General features: G+C 41.6%; 4 non-coding genes across 4 annotated transcripts; all 4 read right to left on the reverse strand.

Moving 5' to 3' along the window:
* Positions 1-1,733: 1,733 nt before the first annotated feature.
* On the reverse strand, positions 1,734-1,805 carry trnat-cgu (transfer RNA threonine (anticodon CGU)). Its single transcript has one exon. It is a non-coding gene; the product is annotated as a tRNA-Thr (tRNA).
* A 2,399-nt stretch (positions 1,806-4,204) lies between these two features.
* Positions 4,205-4,277, reverse strand: trnak-uuu (transfer RNA lysine (anticodon UUU)). The gene has a single exon. It is a non-coding gene; the product is annotated as a tRNA-Lys (tRNA).
* Positions 4,278-5,596: 1,319 nt separating this feature from the next.
* trnaa-ugc (transfer RNA alanine (anticodon UGC)) lies at positions 5,597-5,668 on the reverse strand. The gene has a single exon. It is a non-coding gene; the product is annotated as a tRNA-Ala (tRNA).
* Positions 5,669-7,300: 1,632 nt separating this feature from the next.
* trnak-uuu (transfer RNA lysine (anticodon UUU)) lies at positions 7,301-7,373 on the reverse strand. Its single transcript has one exon. It is a non-coding gene; the product is annotated as a tRNA-Lys (tRNA).

Genomic DNA, 7,373 nt, shown 5'->3' on the forward strand with positions numbered 1-7,373 from the left:
GCAGCTGAACAGAACTCCGCTTGCTGAAATTGCAGCAGCCAATTTATCTAGGGCTCACAAGCAAGTATTAAACTTGCTCGGCAAGTTCGGCATTTCATTTAGTCTGCGGAAACATCGTATCGGAATGAACTGCCCGAGATAAAAGAGTAATTGCGGCTTCAGGTTGTTTTTACAGAGCATTGCGTTGTTCTGTTCATGCTGACTACACGCTTAAAAGTAGTCATTTATTGCAAGCGTTGCTTTTCCAGGTTTTTCTGAAATTCCTCGCATTTGAGCCAGTACTAAAACATTTCATTCCCGTCGCTGAATACATCGTGGAAACGGTATTTGCAACGGAATGCTGTCACACATGAAACCTTTTCGTTATTCGGTTCTGAAGTTTGAAAATGAAAATAAAACGGGGGTCACTTCATAGGCTTGAAAGAAGTCCACGCAGCATAAAAACACGCAAATTCTCACAAATTGCATTGTGCTGCACCTTTCTTCTGCTGCTGTTATAAATCAGCCTTAAACATTTGAATGCATACCTTACTGCTGCTAATCACATTCACGTGTTTACGAAGCTTTTTTCTGTCCGTTATGTTTTTGCATAGCAGTTTCTCCGTTTTCCTCGTATTGTGATTGTCAGCGAGCACAACAAGACTGAAACAGTGTAAAGGCAGGTAAAAAAGACAGGGTAAAACGGCTGATTGTCGGGAGTGGGATTTGAACCCATGCCTCTATTTGGAGAGCGAAACACAAAGCTTTTAAGACACGCAGTTGTGAATTTGCTGTTTTAAACTGCTCGACTATCCTGAAAAATGTGTGCTGATTGCACCAGTCACATGCAATTTTCCACAACTTTAGGACGATTGATACGACTGGACTAACACAATTTGTGGCGTTCAGCATGACATGGAAAACGGTAGCGGAGCATTCGGGTCCGGACTACCAGACTCAGAAACAGTTTTTAACCCCGCACTATCAAACTATTAAACTCCCAGCCTCTCTCACTCTCTCCTCACCTCTCACCTATGATCTGAACCTCACAGTGCCTTCTTTCTTACCAAAACCCAAACACACATTGAAAATCTACCTCTACCATACATGTCAAAAGCTCACTCCCCATCATTTCTATCCCTTTATTTCATTCTTTTGATGCATGTTTTTGCACATAACCTGTTACATTTTTATTGTTTTGCACACTGCCTGTTGTTGTTTTTTGCACATCGGCTGTTGTCTCTGTCTTTCTTTTGTTATACAATTGTATTGTTGTTGTGTTTTTTTCTTTGTACTACTTATGTCCGAGAGCTAGCTAAATAGCCTTTCGTTATACCATATACCTGTGTATGAGTATAATGACAATAAACTTGAACTTGAACTTGACATAGTCTTGCAGGCAGTATATTATTTTATCGTTTACTTGTTTAAAAAAACACGGTCTTCTCGTTCCTAATTCAGATTTTTAGTGCTTTCGAACGTTACTTCCAACCTGGACTGACAGCTCACCCGATCTGTTTGTGATCAGACCATGGAGTCGGGGGCTGTACCAAGCGCACGTTCCTTCCCAATGCTGAGACGATCATTCGGAAGATGGGTGCGAAGAGAGATAAGCTTTGTCGACTAAAAAATCAAGGCAGGATATGCAAGAATACTAATCACTGGCGACAGTTATGTTCTCTTATTATTGAGATCCCTACATTGCGAGTTCTTTTAAGACTTTGAAACTGAAGGAAAGCGGTGACAAATGCAACAGGCACGGGTGGGGCTTGAACCCACGCTCTTCGGTTTACGAGACCGACGCCTTACCTCTTGGCCACCGCGCCTTCGAATAAGCATGGGAATAAGGTTGTTCAAATTATTTTTTTCTGAATCAGGTTTACATCGCCAAATGTAAACTGGAGGCAGCAACAACAATAAAAGGGATACTTGTCCTTAAACTCGGACGTGATGTTCTGCAGACATGTGCACAATGTCCTGTTTTCTTGCAGTGTAGACATTTTGCTGTTCACGCTCCGCATTCATCTGCTTTGTGCATTGTTAGTCCGCACCTGTAACATGTAATGTCAGCCGTCCCCTGTTCTTCTATTTCTCTAGCATGACTGCGTCCTGCTGCTCGGGTTTTGTTTGTAAAGTTTGAGCGAGCGCCCCGTTCAGTGTCACTTTGTCACTGTGGTCAGAAAGCATTCTTGATTCTGCTTGAGCTGCTTCATGAATTCTAGCGACTGTAAGAGCTCTTTCTAAAGTCAGCCCTTCCTCCTGCAGCAATTTATAGTCTCTTATGTGCACATTTTTCCACAAGTTGATCTCTTAACATGTCAGTTTCCAGTACTCCAAAGTCACAAGATTTAGCCAGTTCTCTTAGTGCAGTCACAAAAGCATCAACAGATTCGTCCTGAGACTAAGTTCTCTGCCTAAATTTATGCCGTTTCTCCGCGGTGTAAAGGAAGCGTCTAAAGCAGCTACAGTCTTTTTCTCCAGGGAGGTTGGCGAAAAACCGCTGCACGGGAGCCCCGATACAGTGCAGTAATGTAGCACGTCTCACGGCATCCTGAGCTTCTGTAGATCCACTGGCTATTTAAAAAAAATATGTACGACTCCATCCATATCTTGTATTCCGTATACAAATCCGGGGCTCCGAGGTTCAGTAGAAGCGGTGGAAAAAGCTGGGCATAAGCAAATCTTCTCGGCGTGGCTGCCATATCTTCCATGGCGCAAGCTAAACGAAAAGTCCGAAAATTCAGAAGTTCGTTTCTACCAGCAAGGGAACTAAAATCTGCAGTGTTCTGCTCGCTTTGAGTCCGTCAAGCACCCATCTCTCGTCGCCTTCAATGTTGTGTATCTTAATAAAGAGACGTTTTTATATTATTTTAACTATTTTATTAACTACACAGATCACGCCCTTACACCATATATTCCTGCCTTCTACTCTCTCGTTCTGTTGTCTGGCGATGTTTACTCACTATACTACATTTAGCATGACTTCTTGTTGCAGTTGAGCTCAAAGCTGGAGATGATCTCCATATTCTACCGCACTATCTAGTCCGAAACGTAGTACACAGTACATACTTTTTTAAGTGAAGTCAGGTTGTTAAAAAATTAAACCAGCGCCCTGTTACAGAAACGTACCCCCAGTCTCCCGCGCAAAAAGCGGGGGTACTCAGCACTATACTAAAGAGGAGCGCTTGTCTGCAGCTGAGCGTCAGCTCTGTTTACTGTCAGCAGTCATTTCCTCATTTCCAAAGACTTTTTCACCTGCTCTCAGCTTTTAAAGACAGTCATAAACGCTCAAGAAGTAATTCATGTCAGTTGGAAGTCTGTTTCTGTTGTCTCAGCTCTTGATAAAGAAAAGCCGTGCGTGGGAGACTCCCTCTCTGAAGAAGTTTGCTGTCACCCTGCGAGGGAGAAGAGCCATCAATCACCGAGGCAACCACTGAGACAGTTAACATTAAACACGTGAAATGCGAGATGTTGTGATTTTTTTCCCGCTTAAGGCTTCTATCGTTTCTACTCTAACGAGAAAGACCTCTTTATTAGAAGTGAGATTTTAACAAACGTCTCCAGGGTTAACTGCGACCTGAATGCAACGCTTAAGACCATAGCAGCGCTCAATAAAAATGATCAGAAACCGAAAGCGCTTCCTATCCGGATCAGTATATTCCGATACCACTGGTTCTACCGAAGAAATAAGAAAACCCGAACTCAAAGCACTGTGTTGCCATTACGGGTACTCTGTCTGCAGCTGCTTTAAGATCTACTCACACCGTGTTGCCATTAAGGCTACCTAGTTAAAAAAAAACTTATCGTCACCTTTTTGAACGTGATTATTAGACACCCGTTAAATCTCCACCGAGGTTTCTTGAGAGATCGTTCAGCGAGCGAGTAATAAAAAACTACGTCGCTTCCAACCTCTGCTGTCACTGTAAACTCGGACGTGATGTTTTGCAGATGTGCAGTGCGCCTTTCCTCTTGTCGTATTCAAGAGTACTCACTGTGTGAGCTCCTCACTGCGTGTTCTGTACTCTACTGTGATTTAATTTAGATGATTACGTGGAGTAGAGTGACAAGATCTACTTGAACATTTTCGGTTTGTGAAATGAAACACTAAATACACTACTGTAAATACAAGTAATGGACATTTAAAATAACCACAGTACAGCTAGAAGAGTGAAAGATAAAAGACTATTTAGAATGACATTCACAATAGACTTAAGAACAGCACAACCGCCCGAACAGGGACTTGAACCCTGGGCCCTCAGATTAAAAGTCTGATGCTCTACCGACTGAGCTATCCGGGCTCTGAAAGCAAGTCGACACTGTCGGGATCCTCGCAAGTTACGTGTCTCTTGTGCCGAAGAGCAGTCATACCTGACCCGTCTGGAATGACCACTGACAGACTTTATCCAGAAGCGACGGCACCACTCCCAGTAGAATGAGTGAGAAATACAGCATGACATGGGTAGTTAAGCGGCTCCCACAATCCATCTTTCCTCACATTACTAATTTTTTTCAATAGCATTTTGACCTTTTTTCACATTCAGATTTTTTTTCTCATTTAATAAAATCTTTTAATCAACAACATTAAAAAGAAAACAAATGGAATGTTTTTTGGAACAATGATTAAAAAAAAATATTTCAATGCCTTGGTTGTATACGTGTGCACACCCTTTATATAGGGAGTTGCAACAGTGCTGAAATTTAAAGAGCATTTCTGTAGAGAAAACAGCCTTGATGTTTAGCTTAGGGAGCCTGTCTTTTCGAAATTCTATTTCTTAACATCTTGCACAGCCTCCCGACAGACTAACAAATATTTTTTGGAGAAATTGGCTCACACACCGGAAGACACTAACGTTTATTTACGTGAGAGTATGTGAATAACACTTTAACCGAAAAAGTTTGTAATTGTGATTTTGTTAAAATTCAATAAATCGTCTATCAACAGTTAGAATTTATTAAGAAATTGTTTTATTTCATAAACTATAAGACAATTCAGAGAGTTTATAGGTCATATCCGTCGCTTATGTTCTTTTAACTCTAGAGTTCAGGATCCAAACCCAGCTGCGGACGATTGTGTTTCTTGAATCTCTTGTAATCATCAAAAGTCGATGTGTAGTCCTTCAGTACTTTCTCGAGTTGTGCCATGGATATTTTATACGATTAATACTTGTCATGCTCTTTTGCATTTTCATTAACAAACGGAAAAAGTTTAAAGTGTGTTTATGGCTGTGCTTCACATCTACACGAGAGCAGTACAGGACACGCAGTGAGGAGTTCGTGAAGCTTTCAGTTTAGTGCGGAGTTCAGAAGGAGGATTCGCTCGCTGAATAATCTCTCAGGAAATCCCGGGTGAGATTCAACAGGTGTTTTCTGCAACAGCCACGACAAGTGTGAAGCAATCTCTGGATTTCCTGAATTTGAACTAAATTATTAGTTCAAATAATTTAGGATTTAACAGAACTAAATGAGGTACATTTAGAACAGCAGCGCAACCCTGCAGCACGTCGAGTTTAATTGTGTAAACTGCATTTAATTGTGTAAACCTGGCTCTCTCTGAACACGAGCAAAGAGTTCTCACTCAACAGAAAACTGCGATGTGAGTACTGTAATATAAAGCACCTGGAGATGCCAGGGATTGAACCCGGGACTTCATACATGCAAAGCATGCGCTCTGCCACTGAGCTACATCCCCGATGTAAAAGGCTATGGAACAGACTTAGAAATGTGCAAATGCTCACTGATCACACCACTCACGAAAAATGCCTGCAGTTTCCCACTTTCGCGTTTCTTCTACTACAGAGTAAATTCATAGGAATGAAGAAATAAGGAAGGAAAAATAATCGCATCGAAGCTTAAAGAGACTGGGCACAAATTAATCTGTTATTTTTGTATCCAGTTACATGGGCGACGGTGGTTGATTCCCAGACGGGGGAGTGCTTTTTTTCTACCTCCTTACTCGACTGTCTTTCAGTTCTATTTTATTTGAAAGCTATTTGCATCTTTTAAGTGCTCTTGATTAAACTATGCATAGAAAAACAGCAGTGCTGATGATTTAACGTAAAAGGGTGAAACAACGCCCCAACCACAGGAATGGTAACAGGAAGGATCGTGTTCTTATTTAATATGTCCTTTTGAGATGTTTTGTCAATGCACACAGGCAGTAGAGCTGAATAATTTACTTTTACTTCTTTCTATACCAGGGAGAAAGGAGCAGACTTTAACTTTAAGAGGCAAAAATGACACCTTGTCAAAGCTATTATTAAAATGACATCACAACAAAAGAGTGGAGCCTTGAGTGAATAAAGCCTTGAGTGGAGCCTTGAGCTTTCATTGGATGTCTGTGTCTCCATAACTTTGTAGGTGAGAGAGAGGATTGTGATAATTTGCAGGTGCTTCTCGGGAGTGCGTTGATGGTACAGGCGCCTTCCAAATAATTGAGTCGGGTTTGAATCCCAGCCAGTGCAAACCCAAATCTTTTCAAGATAATCTGCGGTTCGCTAACACATCTTTTGAAACACTACAACAGGTAACACCCCGTGTGAAACATCATGAGCATCTGTTAAACCTCTCTACCTGCCCGTTCCTAGCAGAGACATGCCAAGGGTCTAAAGGGACATTTTGAGCCGTAGAAACATTTTATCATTCCATACTTTCCTGTGCAGTCAGGCCAGTTCCACCTTAACTGCACCCAACAACGGAGGTCGTTTTGAAAACTACGAGAGTAAAGGCACACTGCACGTCTGCAGAACATCACGTCCGAGTTTAAGGACAGCAACATCAGAGATTGGAAGCTAGGGAGTTTCAGGTCTGTGTTTTTATTATAGGTTCAAGAAAATCTGAATACCTTTTCAAGAAGTATTTCAGAATCCCAGTCAAAGACAGTACGAATGCTGCATAGATCTGCATTGTACAATTAGTATACTGTTTGTCCCTTGAATCAAACACGCCTTATGAAGCATTTCTAAAACAGGAGAGATCGTTAGGGAATGCATCTTCCTGTAAAAATAAAATGACTTCAAGGGCACTATAAGCAGAGGTGCTCTACAGAAGAACTATAGCCAGAGATGCCAAAGAGGTCGAGATTTCACCACGTGAGAGAAAGCATCTCAGAAATGAAGTTGCGGTCGTTTCCACGCCTCATAAAACCCCGTGGAGTAGAGTGACAAGATCTACTTGAACATTTTCGGTTTGTGAAATGAAACACTAAATACACTACTGTAAATACAAGTAATGGACATTTAAAATAACCACAGTACAGCTAGAAGAGTGAAAGATAAAAGTCTATTTAGAATGACTTTCACAACAGACTTAAGAACAGCACAACTGCCCGAACAGGGACTTGAACCCTGGGCCCTCAGATTAAAAGTCTGATGCTTTACCAACTGAGCTATCCGGGC

Source organism: Lepisosteus oculatus, chromosome 14, assembly GCF_040954835.1.
Source record: "Lepisosteus oculatus isolate fLepOcu1 chromosome 14, fLepOcu1.hap2, whole genome shotgun sequence".
In the NCBI taxonomy this organism is placed as follows: Eukaryota; Metazoa; Chordata; class Actinopteri; order Semionotiformes; family Lepisosteidae; genus Lepisosteus; species Lepisosteus oculatus.